Raw genomic sequence first — 13,929 nt, forward strand, 5'->3', positions numbered from 1 at the left:
CCTATAAATAAAACTGCAAATGTTTTAAATTATAATAGATGATATAAGAAAAACCAATAGACTAGAAGTGAGGAGGTATGAAGACAAGACTTAGTTCTGCCTCTAACTACTCCTATGACTTGAAATGAGACCTTCTCCCCTCTGGATCTCCTTTTCCTCATATTAAAGTGGGTCTGCTGGACCAGGTCCTCTCCAGCTGTGATATTCTAGATCAATGAATCTCATGTCACCTTTAATACATTATTATCACCCACTATCCAAAACAATGAGACTGTGACTCATTAAGCTCAGAACTGAATGCAACTGGAAAGGTATTCTTTAACACGTAACCAGTGTTTGTCAATGAACTGCAAAGCTTTTTGCAAAGCAAGGGTTCCACTCTTACATAATTACATCACGTGGACATTGTAAATACCATAAAGCAAATATTGCCAGACCGAGGAAGTTGTATAATAATGCAAAGCTATGGGGTTATAATAAACCAATAAGTCAGTCTCTTCAATATTATCACAATTTAGGCTTCTTGTGACAGTGGATTTTTCACAGTGGTACCTTTATTCTAATAACCCTGCTGCTGCTCAAGTCCCTTCTTTAGAAACTAGGTGGGGTAAAAAAAAGGAAGGAAGGAAGGAAGGAAGGAAGGAAGGAAGGAAGGAAGAAAGAAAGAAAGAAAGAAAGAAAGAAAGAAAGAAAGAAAGAAAGAAAGAAACTATGTGTACAAGCAGATGTAGAGCTTACAGAATATTCTCAACGGGAATATTTGGGAATATTCTGGGATACTCTGGGAATATCTCTTTGATTTTTGAGAATGATTCTGATTTATCCAACGGTCACTGAAAGACAATTCCAGTGAACAAAGGTGATCCAGTTGGAGGTGATCATGAATAATACTTGGCCAAAAAAAAAAAAAAATACACAAAGCTCGTGAGTCATAACAGCATCATGGGCATAAGTCACACAGCCCCAGCTGAGCCTAGAGGGTGATTTCTAGGCAGTATTAGCTTTACAGTAGGACACACAAGATCTTCCTAAGCTCCCAAGAAAACTCAAGATATTGATTCAGAGGTGGTACTGCTCTCTTGCTTCCTACTGCTCCTTTTCCCCCCAAGAAGTTTCTTAATAAGAAATGTTAAGTGATCCCTACTAGAATCCAACACAAACATTATCATGGAACTACGTCCTTAAAGATGATGCCACAGATTTCCCAGTTATCTTTCCCTACGAAGCACTCATAAAAGAAATTAAGGAAAAAGGCCTAATGCATCAAAATGTTCATAATGGTGTCATTTATAAGAGCAGAAATTGGTAATGATCCAAATCCAAAAAATATGTAAATGGCTAAATTTAAAAATAGTACATCTAATCAATGGATCATGAGTGGCCATTATAAAGAGAATTATAAAGTAAACTGGAAATGTTAATAAACATGCAATGGGAAAAAAAAAAAAAGACCAAACAAAACTGTCTGGTAAGAATATGTTTAAGAAAATATTGGTGGGGTACCTGGGTGGCTCAGTTGGTTAAGTGTCCAACTCTGAATTTTGGTTCAGGTCATGATCTCAGGGTCATGAGATCGAGCTTTGTGTTGGGCTCTGCGGCAGAGCCTGCTTAAGATTCCCTGTCTCTCCCTCTCTCTCTGCCCTTCCCTTGCCTGAGTGCGTGCTCTCTCTCTCTCTCTCTCTGTTTCTAAAAAAAATAATTAATTAATTTTTTAAAAGAAAATATTGGTAGATAATATTTTAATAATATATCTACTTTTGCATAATAATGACGGTGACTAATAGCTAATAGCATGACTCAGGACTCCTCCAGGAAAGCCTGGAAATACTTGAAACTCTGATAAAGCCAGGAGATTTAAATAGAAGAAGGCAATCAGAAACTCCAGAACAAAACAAAAGACTGCATAAGAAATCATGACCAAATTTAGAGAAACCAGCCCAACATAAAAGAAAAAGTTAATGAACTTCAAAAACACAGAAGAGACTCCAAGCAGGCAAGAGAACAACTAGAAAGGCAGAAGATATATGGGATATATGGGTAGAAAATACTTAATTTTCTTCTTCCAACCAAACAATACAACCTCAAACTCCAAGAATATTAAAAAACATTCTTCTCATTGTGCAAACAAAACAAAAAACCTGGGACGATTTTAAACAACTAGAGGAGAACGAGAAGAATCTCATTAGATTTTGATGCTAAGGGAAAGTTTGGTCCCCTGTGAGTGGCTTGAAGGTGGTGACCTCAGAACCCTAGAAAAGGAAATGAAACCACAGCACATGACTTAGCCCCGTATTGAGCAATATTTACCTAGAAATCATACTAAATGTTGTTGATTGTTTTCAGCTCTTGAAGTCAACCCACAGACATAGCACAGAAGGCAGAAGTTGCAAAACCATGTACAGTGCATTTTACATTATCAATCATAAATGCCGGAGAGGCAAATGTCACATAAAATGTAAGTGACAAATTAGGAGTAAAAGTGCGACAGGAAAGGTGCAGAGAATCCCCAGCATCTTCATTGTACAAAATGGCGGGTGAGGAGAGACAGTCAAAAGTTGCTATAGCAAGAAACGGAGATTTGTGCACATGACATAAACTTAGAAAGGAAATTAACAGACAGCAGATCAGTGATGTAACTATCAAACACTGGGCAAGAGGATGAAAAGTATCAGTGGGTGTAAATAAGCTAGTCCTTGGGGCGCCTGGGTGGCTCAGTCGGTTAACCGTCTGACTTCGGCTCAGGTCATGATCTCACGGTCCATGAGTTCGAGCCCCGCGTCGGGCTCTGTGCTGACAGCTCAGAGCCTGGAGCCTGCTTCAGATTCTGTGTCTCCCTCTCTCTCTGACCCTCCCCCGTTCATCCTATGTCTCTCTCTGTCTCAAAAATAAACAAACATTAAAAAAAAAATTAGAAAAAAAAAAAACAAGCTAGTCCTTGCATATCACAAAAGTCAGCAGGCATATATATGTAACTAATAACTCAAAAACTAAAGACATACACATATTGCTTACAGACAGGACAATAACCGTGCGCAGAATTAAAAACAAAAACAAAACAAACCAAAAAAAAGAATTAAAAACAAAAAATGGTTACAAGCGGGGAATGGACCCAAAATAGGACATTTATAAACGCTTTTGTATTATTTCACTTTATTTTTACTAAGAACATTTATTTTCAATCTTTTAAAACTAAAAAAATAAAAAGTGCTAATTTCCAAGGAAAATGAAAGAGCTACAAATAGCGTGACCCAGAGGTCAGAAAAGTCAAATGCGAGGCAGCTTTCTTGGGGAAGCCATGACGAAATGACACTCTTGTGGACATCACGGAGTACACAAGGCCCTCTTTGAAAGCCACTCTGACCCTGTTCCCCTTCTCCTCCAGATCTTCAACTCTCCCTTAAAGTCCACATAGAAAATTCGGAAGAGTTAATGCCCCTCAACTCTCCTTGCTGGATTCAAAATAAAAAGCAGCCCCTAATGAAAACCTGAAAATATAAAGAATCCCTGAGGAAATCCCAAAATCAACAGACAGCTCAGGCTGCGTAGCCCTGTGGCCTAGAAGCGCACCAGGGCCTGGAGGTTGGAGCTATAATTAGCTGCTTCTGGGCAGACAACAAGGACTCCTGTTCCCTGGAAAGGAGGTAATTAAAGGAGGCAGATTTAGGCCTGAGGTGGTAAGTCTCAAGGAACTGTGGCTCCGGGCAATCCCAACCTGCACCCTGAATGAGGAAATAGGAACCCGCAGGCCTGACGCTCCATGCCTGAACCATTTTTTCTTCTCCTCTCAGATTCTAAAGCCAGGGGAATGCCAGCCTTCAGCCCGATCATTTTTTTTCAGTCACCTAAGACCCACTTACTGGGGCACCCACTCCCATGGGCCCCGCACTGTGCTCGGTGCCACAAGGAGGGCAGAGGCAAATGACACGGAAACCCTGACCTCAGGGAGCTGACAGGTAAGAAGTTCCTGAACTGAACTCACAGCACACAGCCCCAGGTAAGAGATGAGCCACATCACAAGAGAAGGAGATGAAGCCACTGCCTGCTGGGATGCCTGGGGAGGGCGTCCTAGAAACCACGCAGAGGCTCGATCCGAACAAATGGAAATAATAACATGCGAAGGAACGGTGGCTTTCTAGAAAGTAGAAATTACGTGAGCAAAGGCACACAGCCGGCAAACTGAGGGGCTCGTGGCAGGAAAGGAGAGTTACCCCCTCCCCTGGAACAACAGTGGGTAAAGGAGATTAATGTTCATGACTCATTCACGGGGTGCCTCCCACGTGCTAGCGTGGGTGCTCGACAGACATTCTCCCCAATCCCTGCAACACCCTGCAGGGTAAGCCCCCTACTATACAGACCAAGAATCTGGAGCTCGGGGAGGAGGAACCACTTGCCCAAGGTCCCAGAGCTCTAAAATAACAGAGAACAAATTCAAAACCCGGTCACTCTGGCTCTAAAACCCAAGCCCTTTCTCCCTGTGCCACCAAAAGGAGTAGAGAAAGAAGGCATTTCTGCCGACAGGGCTAAGGGGACAGGCTAGTGACCATCTGCAAACACTGCTCAAGAGCTGAGAGCAACACTGTCACGGACTTCTGTCTTCAGGAATTTCTGACACCTCGTGCCACACCTGTGACTGTGCGTAGCGACTCCTTCCCATAACGTCCAACACCTTAGCGGCCGCCACCGCAGCATGTAGAGCCTTTTCCAAACCCGGGCCCTCAAACGGCATCCAGCTCCCAGGGTTTCACGCACCCCGGGGTCCTTGCGTTTGGTAAGCAGGAAAAGATCACACAGCACAACCCACCAAAATCCACGGGCCTGGCTTCCCCTGCCAGGAGCGTAGGTAGTGTCAGGAGTTCCACACCCTGTCTCAGGGCTGAGCACCCATTCCCTGGAGACCTTTCCAGCACAGCCAAGGCTTCTCGGTGAGTGGCCCAAGACAGCAGCTCTGTCCGACACGACGCTCTGCACACTGCACAGGGAGGTCTGCCTTCCTCGGTTCTGTGCCCATCTGCTTATCTTCCCTGCATATCCACCAAAACTTGACACGAATAATGCCAAATGTCCTCTTTCTGGGAGGAAAAGAAGCACAGAAGAGGGGAGCCTTCACACAGGACTGCACTGTAACCTCACAAGGAAACAACGACGTTGAGACCCAACTCAGCCACTGAATGGGCCGGCTTCCCCATTCGCGAGGCAGCTCCATGATGTGGGGACATCATTTTGGCATCCCAGACAAGAACAAAACACCGAGAGTCTGGGGTCCAGCCACAAAACCACAGCCTGAGCAATGTTCCCCCCACATCACATCCATGGATCACCTTCTCCCACCACATACCTCATATACACATGCACAGTCCTGGCCCTTTCTTCGGACATCATGAAAGGTGAACCAAGGCTGGTACTGAGATCACTTACTTAAACATAGCTGCGCAGGGCATGCCTTGGCCCGCGGTTATAAATGTGCTACACATTAGCAAGTGTAGCTCCTGGCTATCAGCTACCCAGGTACCCATGACATTTTTCCATGAATTCTTCAAAACTTTCCTGCCCATGAATTTAAGGGGACTTCCCACACATTCTCTCACTCACCTTCACTGGCCTTATCCTGTAACAGAGGGAAGGAGGAACTTACGTACACGATGAGCACGTGAAGACAGACAGGGAAGTCCTTCACTCACACATCTGGCAAAAAAATGTACTGAGCAATTGATTGGCGTAGGCATCGTGCCGTGGGGAAGACCCTGGATACGGAGCTGAATAACACAAGGAACCCAACAGGAAGGCATCGACAAGCAAATTATTAAACCATTGTTGGCCCAGCTAACACCATGCCGTCCACCTTTGGTCTGCAGCCTCCACACCACCAGCAAGGCACATTTCCCATAAGCCAGCATTCCTGGGCTGTTCGAACAGAACACGAGAGGGTAACTCATCAGTGTCTCTCAGCACTTCTCCCAGCTGGAAGCAAGAGAAGATAAAGTAGGCACCTGATGGGTTAATAATACACAGTGCAATCTATTTCATGCCGAAGGGCGGGAAAAGAAGATAGGGACAAAATGGAACTTTTCCCGAGGGCTCCAAGTCCCCCCGTCTTCATCAGCTTCCAATCACTAGAAGGAGACCAAAGACCTGTGAATTTCCGAGATCCTTCTGGTCCCACACGCCGAGGCAGCGAATCCAGAGCCATCAGCTTTATCAAGATCAAGGGCAGCAAAGAGGTACCCGACACTTGCCCACCTCAGGCACACCGAGATGAGCAAGTCTGATCTACGCCTTCACCTGCACAGCACCCTCTTCCTGGTAGGCCCCTACCTGACCTTTCCTTCAGGCTCACTGCTACTCATCCTTAGCTGGAGGTCGGCTCTGCCCCCTCCAGCCACAGTGGCCACACAGCAAATGCTTACTGAACGAAAGAAGGCGCCCTTGCTTTTTCTCCACCAGCCTGCAAAAACTTGATTTAGCAGATCCTATAAACTTTGGGAAGAAGGTCAAGAGACTCACTCTCCAACTCCTTTATCATCTGAGGCCCTCGACACCGGGGTCTGACCTGCCTTGCCTGCTAAGCTCCCAGGCCACGCTTGTCCTCTGCCGGCACGGCTCTCATGGCTGGAAGCAGGCCATACACAATCAAAACCTTCAGCACCTGACCAGTGCCCAGTCTACCTACATCCCCATCTAATGCACTCGGTATCTTGCTTTATGACTGGAGCTTCCAATTATATTCACAACATTGTGGCCAGCTCAGTCCCCATCTGACGGTCTCCTCAAACACCTCCAATGGCCAGAAATGTCTCTCCATTTGATGCAGGCCACCCCATTTCCTGGTATCCCTTACCATGTGTCCCTGAATCGTGAGCTCAATCTAACCCCATGGGCTTTTTGGTTAAACCCCTGGGAGCGGCCGAGGGGAGGGAATCAACACAGAAGCAGCCAGGGAAGCAGTGTCCATGACAAATAAGATCGTGGACTTTGAAATCAAGCAGAACTGGGTTCACATCCCAGCCAGCCACTTGGGGGGAAGGCATCCAACCTCCCAGGCCTCTCCTGGCTGTTGAAGGCCTAGCAGAAACATAATGAAGGCAGAGTGCCTGGCACAATGAGCATTCGATGAACAGCAACTCTCCTGGTAACAAGGCTATTCCTGCTTTCCACGGCAGCTGCCACATAAACAGAGCGCCATTTACAGCCCTGGCTTCTCTATGATGTCTGTGCACCTTTCCCTATGATGTCTTTGCAAAGCCTCGGCAAGCATCCCGTTCTGTTTGCCTCTGGCTGGCACGACCCGAAGCAAGGGCTGACCAGGCTTCCCAGGAGAAACCCTGGCACTGAGGAGGCTGAAAAATCAGAGAGGACGCAGATTCTTTTGCTCCTGACTTGAAAGTGCTCTCCACCACTCTGCCAAGGTGAAGGAGGATACGAGATGCTGCGGCAGCTGCCTCGGTCGCTTGAAGCTGTTGACATGGCTCACGCCCCTCCAGCAGAGCCCCAGAAACAGGCACCAGGAAGGAAGGAAAGGGAAGAATAGCACGTGACTTGGTGCCTGGGCCCCGTACCCCGATTGCCAAGTCACTGGCCACCCTGTGACCCGTCTGCTTCGGCGCACTGAGGACCAAGGGGCACCCTCTTCACCAGGGTCTACTTCCTGCCCGTCACTGCAGGCTGGCGAGCAGCTCTGGGTCCTGGGAAGCGTGTCCTCAGGTAAAAGACACAGGATCCTGACTGGGTTTTGTACTAAAATCTAGGTCATCCTTAGATGACCAGGACTGGTGTGGGAGCTGGGCATGTACATATTTTTTAAATTCTCTGGCTGATTCTGAAGGCTAAGAATCAGCAGGGGCATCTGGGTGGCTCAGTGAGTTAAGTGTCCAACTTCGGCTCAGGTCACGATCTCGTGCTTTGTGAGTTCAAGCCCTACATCGGGCCCTCTGCTGGTCAGCTGAGAGCCAGCTTTGGATCGTCTGTCCCCCTCTCTCTGCCCCTCCCCCACTTGTGCTTTCTGTCTCTCTCAAAACAAATAAGTAAAAATTTAAAAACAAAAAAACAAAAAAAAAAGAATCAGCAACCTTAAAGATCACTCCATCCCCTTCAGCTGAGACCATCGAGCCTCACCCGTGGCGAACATGTGTCAAGAACTTGGCAGAGGGCCCGGCACACAACAGGTACTATTGAAATGTTTGCTCCTTCTACCATCACATCCATCTCTAGCCAAAAGCCATGGCAACCTCATCCGCTCCACGAGGCAAGGTGGCAGCCAGTGTCACATCTGAAACAAACCGTGCTGGCCCTCCTGGCCAGTTCCTGACCTACTGAATACCCGAGGTCCAGTCCCAAGGGGTTCCTACTACTGAAAACAATGGGGGAGGGGATGCCTGTAAGTAAATATACACCCAAAAGAGCAGAGGTGAACTCTTCCAAGTTCTGCTTCTCAAACCTGAACCTGCACACATCCCGTGAGGTACTTTAGACGCAGATTCTGGGGTAAAGCTGAAATTCTTCAGTTTTAACAATTCTCAGGTAATGCTGATGCTCCCAGCACAAGAAACAAACCTTGGAACAGCAATGTTCTACCATAGGCATTTTGAAGGGGTAAACTCGCACCAATATACTGTGCATCTACCAAGGACCACTCAGGCACCCTGTGGGGCTGGGAAGAAAGAGATAAAAAACACATGAAAAAGAGACATCGTGGGGCTCCTGGGTGGCTCATTCGGTTAAGCGACCCACTTCGGCTCAGGTCACGATCCCGTGGTTTGTGAGTTCAAGCCCCGCATTGGGCTCTGTGCCGACAGCTCAGAGCCTGGAGCCTGCTTCGGATTCTGTGTCTCCCTCTCTCTCTCTCTGCCCCTCCCCTGCTTGCATTCTGTCTCTCTTTCTCTCAAAAATAAGTTAAACATTAAAAAAATTTTTTGAAAGAAAGAAAAACAGACATCTCAGCAAATACACAATAACGTGTGCTTTAAATTCTCTATCAGAGGCATGGGCATTCCAGCAAGAACCCACAAATACTATTTGGGCGACAGAAAACAGAAAACCATGAGGAGCAGTAAGAAGGTAGTTACCTTAGAGAGGAAAACAATTCCAAAATAGTAATGTACAGCATGGTCCCACTTCGGAGGCTAACACCAGGTTGGCAAACTCTTTGTACGACACACTAAGCAGGAATGGCTTTTATATTTTTAGAAGTTTTATTTAAGAAAAAGAAGAACACGTGAAAGAGACCATATGAGGCCCACAAGCCTAAAATATTTACTATCTGGACCTTTACAGAAACTGTTCACCAATCCCTGGGCCAGAGAGAGAGAGAGAGAGATGGCACACACAATTACACATCAAATTTCACACTGCTTTTTGCAAGGAGCTACAGGTGGTTTTTATTTTCTTCTTTGTGCTTCCCCACATGTTCCTAATTTTCTTCAGCGACCATGAGTTATTCTGAAATTAAGGGTGAAAAAAGTTCGTGCCCTTTGAGCAAGCAATTTCACGTCCTAGTAACCTGCCTTATAGTCGGAGGTACAGATAATGAATTTCGTAAAAAGGACATACATCACAGTGCTACTGACAATAATGAAAAATTAGAAACTCAAATGTCAGCTACCAAAACAAAAAAAAAATTTTAAAAATCTGGTACATTCTGAAGACAGTAACAGGCAGTCATCAAAAATTACATGTATGAATAATCCCTAATGCCATGAGAAGGGGCTTAAGCTGTACGGTTTGGTGAACTGATTGTATATAAAATTGTATACGTAGTAAGACATCAAGTCAGTAAAACGCAAATGCACAAAAAAGTAATGAAAGTAACTCTTCAAGATCATTAAAACAGCACCTGTATCTAAATAGTGAATTTATGAGTGATTCTCATTTCCTTGTTTATTTGGTCCCGAGTATTTGAAATGGCTTACTCTATACAATAAAAATTAGGTTTGTTTTTGCTTTCACCTCTTTGCGGGGGTTGGGGGGCGGTGAGAGGAGGTTCAGGAGGAGATATCTGACTTTGGCTCAGGTCACGATCTCACCTGATTCGTGAGTTTGAGCCCCGCATCGGGCTCTGCACTCACAGTGAGGAGCTTGCTTGGGATTCTCTCCATCTGCCCCTCCCCAAATTATGCTTTTTCTCTCTCTCTCAAAATAAATAAACTTTTTTAAAAAACGAGGAGGTGACATCTGTGCTGCATTTTGAAGGATGAGCAGGTGTTCATCAGAGAGAAACGACAGACCCTCGGGACCGACGGGAAAGCACATGCTAAGTAAGACACACAGGTGTGCAAGACAGTGTGCCGAGGAACACACGAAGGAGGAAGCATAGAGTCTGACTGGCAAGGGGCTGGCTGGAGACAGTTCTGGAACTGAGGCAGGGTCGGATCACAGCAGGGTGGAAGTGTGCAGGGGAAAGGACTTCCCCAGAGGCCATGGGAGATGGTGAGTGATGGCAGGAGGCCAGCTGGGACGCTGTGGGGCAGAAATGTGTTCCCTAGAGCAGAGTCAGAGATCACAGAAGCCTGTGCACAGCAGAGCAGGAAGAAAACAGTAGGTAGGTGCCTTCCACTCCGTTCCACTCAAAAAGCAATTCTCCTAAAAATTCTCCTAACAGGGCAGTGCATGTATTTGTGCCTAGAAGTAAAATCCACAGGGAAATCAACCCAAATATTGTCACTGTCCCAGGCATTGCTAGAGGGCCATTCTGACTTCCTCCGAAAAACAGACCCAGGCAGCCCTCTGTGTTGCTTCTCACGTTACTTCTGACGGGCAGGCAGTGAAGGGAGGCACAGGAGCACAGGCCTGTAGGTGCCTGTCCAACAGCCCCATGGCTGGGGGAGCTGGGCAAAGATTAGGAAGGGAAGGAAAGCCTCATATGCAGGGGGTCAGGGGGCTCATGTCGACAGCCAGGCCAGTCACTGCTCCAGCCAGAGGGAGGGTCACGATCTTGGAGGAGAGAAGAGACTGCAGAGTGGCTGTGCTGAAGTCCCCTTCGCGGCTGGCTTCCCGGCAGAATGAGAAGGGGGGTTCCAGTAAACCAGAAGGAATGCTGCTGGCAGGACACACTCAGACCTGCTCAAGAGGGTTTTAAATGGAAATAGGAGGGCAAGCAGGGAAAGTACTAGAAGACAGTATGCACTGGGGAAACAGGCGTGTTCCAGATATGGGCACCCCGGAAGGGCAGGGGCTCTGGAATCCCAGGGGGAACCAAGGGGGACAGACCAGTCTGGACCCTCCTCCCAGCCCCCGTGGCACGGGGCTGAGGCAGGAAATGAGCTGGAGGGCTGAGGCGGGAACCTGGGAGGAACTCAGCGCCCTCCAAGGTACACTTGTGGGCCAAAGAGAAGCTTCACTCTGAAGACAGCATAAATTCAAACCCCGGGGGTCAACAGGCTTCTGTGATTATAGGGAATGGGGAGGACCGTGGCTATGTGGGGCCCCCATCAGTGCTTTCAAAATGTCTTTTTTTAATTCTTGGTGTCCTAACACGTCTGAGTGTCCTCAGAGCGTGATGGGCTCTCTCCACCATCTTGCTACTGGGATACTTCCTCTGCGTATGGTACACACACACACACGCGCACACACACACGGTACGTCACCGGCTGCCCCAATTTTGTTTGCATGTCTGTTTCCTGTGTAGACCACAGCCTCCTAGACGGCTGAACCGGTGTCTTATTCAGCCAGCCCCTGGAATGGCAGACAGTAACTATGGAGGCAACAATGTCCTTCGCTCATGCACAAGTCAGCTACCGAAAGCAAAACACCTGCAGGAATCTCCCTGTGACCATCCAACCGTGTGACCCACAGTGAAGGGAACCATAGAGGTAAATGATTACTAGCAGTTTAATGCCAGCCAAGGAAAAGCAGCCTGATGCAATGGGCACAAGACAACTACTGGAAGAATGATACTGTATTAAGTTATGACCTGAAGAAATGGAGATGCTGGGACCTTGGAAAAACGAACAGTAGCCCTCACCCCCCAAGGTGTTTAGGGTAGTCCCCGGACAATAGAGACCAACAAAGGTATGTGGAGAGGGGAAACATGGAGGGTGGGCGTCCCTGGGGTACAGCATGAGGGCGGAGCCAGGACCGCCAGAGAAAGGAGGAGGGGTGGGAAGGGAGGGGCTTGCAGAGCAGGGGGGGGGGGCGCGGAGGGAATGGGATGCGTGTAGACAGACGTCCCGCCGTGCCTCCCAGTAGGTGACACGAGCTGAATCCTCAGGTCTCTCCCTAAACACAGACCAGCTCTGCAGGGAGGAAGAGCCTGGACACCCGGGGAGCTCCACCCATGGCTCTGATGCGTCTGTCCAAGCCACAGCATGAGAGCCTGGCTCTTCTAACTCTGGTGAACCAAGGGCGCTACAGCATCCCCCACCCCATCCGAGCCCCCAAGCCCAGCTGTGCTGAAAACTTCACTGTGAAAGGAGAGTATGCGCCAAGGAGCCCGGCTGAGCAACATTTCCGTGGGCTCTTAAAGCCTACATCCTCCCAGCATCCCTGACCTTCCGCCGGCAGGAGCTATCACTGTCCTCCCTAGGATGAGCTCCCACAGTCTTCCCGCAGCTGTGCCTCTGCATCTCTCCTCCTTCTCCTGCTCTCTGGTCTGCCCTGGAACAGGGACGCCAGGTGCTGCTCTGGCGTCCCGCAACAAAGAAGTGCCTTCCCACAGACAAGTACAGTTGACCCTTGAACGATGTGGGGCTTAGGGGCACCAACTGCCTGCACAGTCCAAAATCTGTGACTTTGGACTTTTGACTCCTCCCCAAATTTAGCTACTAGTAGCCTACTGTTGACCAGAAGCTTTACTGATAACATAAACAGCCAGTTAGTACACATTTGGTACGTTACATGTTTCATACCCTGATTTCTTGCAACAAAGTAAGCTAGAGAAAAGAAAACCTTATTAATTAACTCACAAGGAGGACACATTTACAGGATTATACTGTTGTTTATTGAAAAAAAATCCACACGTAAGTGGAGCCATGCAGTTCAGACCTCTGTGGATCAAGGGTCAACTGTATTTAATCCTTAATCCAGCCAGAACAGATAACATCAGCATAATCCCCATCAGCACTCCTATTTTACAGGTGAGAAAACTGAAGCTGGTGGGTGACCTTATCTCTGTCTTCCCCAGGACCACCCCAACTTTTAGCCAGGCCTCTCCCAGACTGAACCCATCATGAAAGATACAGCAGTCATATTCAGTACCTTTCTGATCTAACCTCTTTGCTGCTCACTAAACCCAGCAGCCAAGGTGTCAGGGTCAATCCTGAGTCTCACCACTAAGCTGGCCCTTACTGTGAGTGTGCCTCAAGGCCCCCAGTCCAAAGCAAATACCATGACCCTGGCCAGACTCCCCAGTCATGCTCCAGCACCAGTACCCACATCACTTCAACAAGCCATCCCTCCCAGTATCCTGACATGGGAGTGATGACATTTCTCCTGGACTGGGGGCAAGCCCCTCTCTGGGCAGGCTGGCTGGGTCAACCCTCACAGGACCACCCCCAGACCTTCTGCTCCCTCCAACACCAAGCCTTAGGCCACCCGGCGCCTTCTACGGCCCCCTCCTCCTAAAGGCCACCCAACGCCTTCTACGGCCCCCACCCCCGTCAAATTCATTTCCCATCAACCCAAAACCTGTATCTAATGCCCAGATTTCCACCTCTTCCCAATTTCCGTCCTTCCTCTTGCTCCTTATGCTGCCTTATTACATAAACTAAGTCTACCTGCTTCAAATCACAGCTCAGAGACATCCGGTGACTTGCCCGAGACTATGCAGCTAAGTGACAAAGCTGGGTCTTGAAACCCACTCCTCCAAACTTTAAGCCATGTGTCTGTTCCAGTAAATCCCAGCTTCCCTCTACAAAGTTCCGGAAGCCACCTACCCTGAGGGAGGGGCCCACAGTTACTCTCCTCAGTAATAATAACTGTGACGAGCGCCAGAATGTACGC

General features: G+C 47.9%; 1 protein-coding gene across 2 annotated transcripts in view; it reads right to left on the bottom strand.

Annotated features, from left to right (window-relative positions):
* Positions 1–13,929, bottom strand: part of LOC102953305 (LIM domain containing preferred translocation partner in lipoma) — a 673,846-nt gene that overhangs the window by 638,305 nt on the left and 21,612 nt on the right. The gene's annotated exons all lie outside the window — the stretch shown is intronic.

Source organism: Panthera tigris, chromosome C2 (genome assembly GCF_018350195.1).
Source record: "Panthera tigris isolate Pti1 chromosome C2, P.tigris_Pti1_mat1.1, whole genome shotgun sequence".
In the NCBI taxonomy this organism is placed as follows: domain Eukaryota; kingdom Metazoa; phylum Chordata; class Mammalia; order Carnivora; family Felidae; genus Panthera; species Panthera tigris.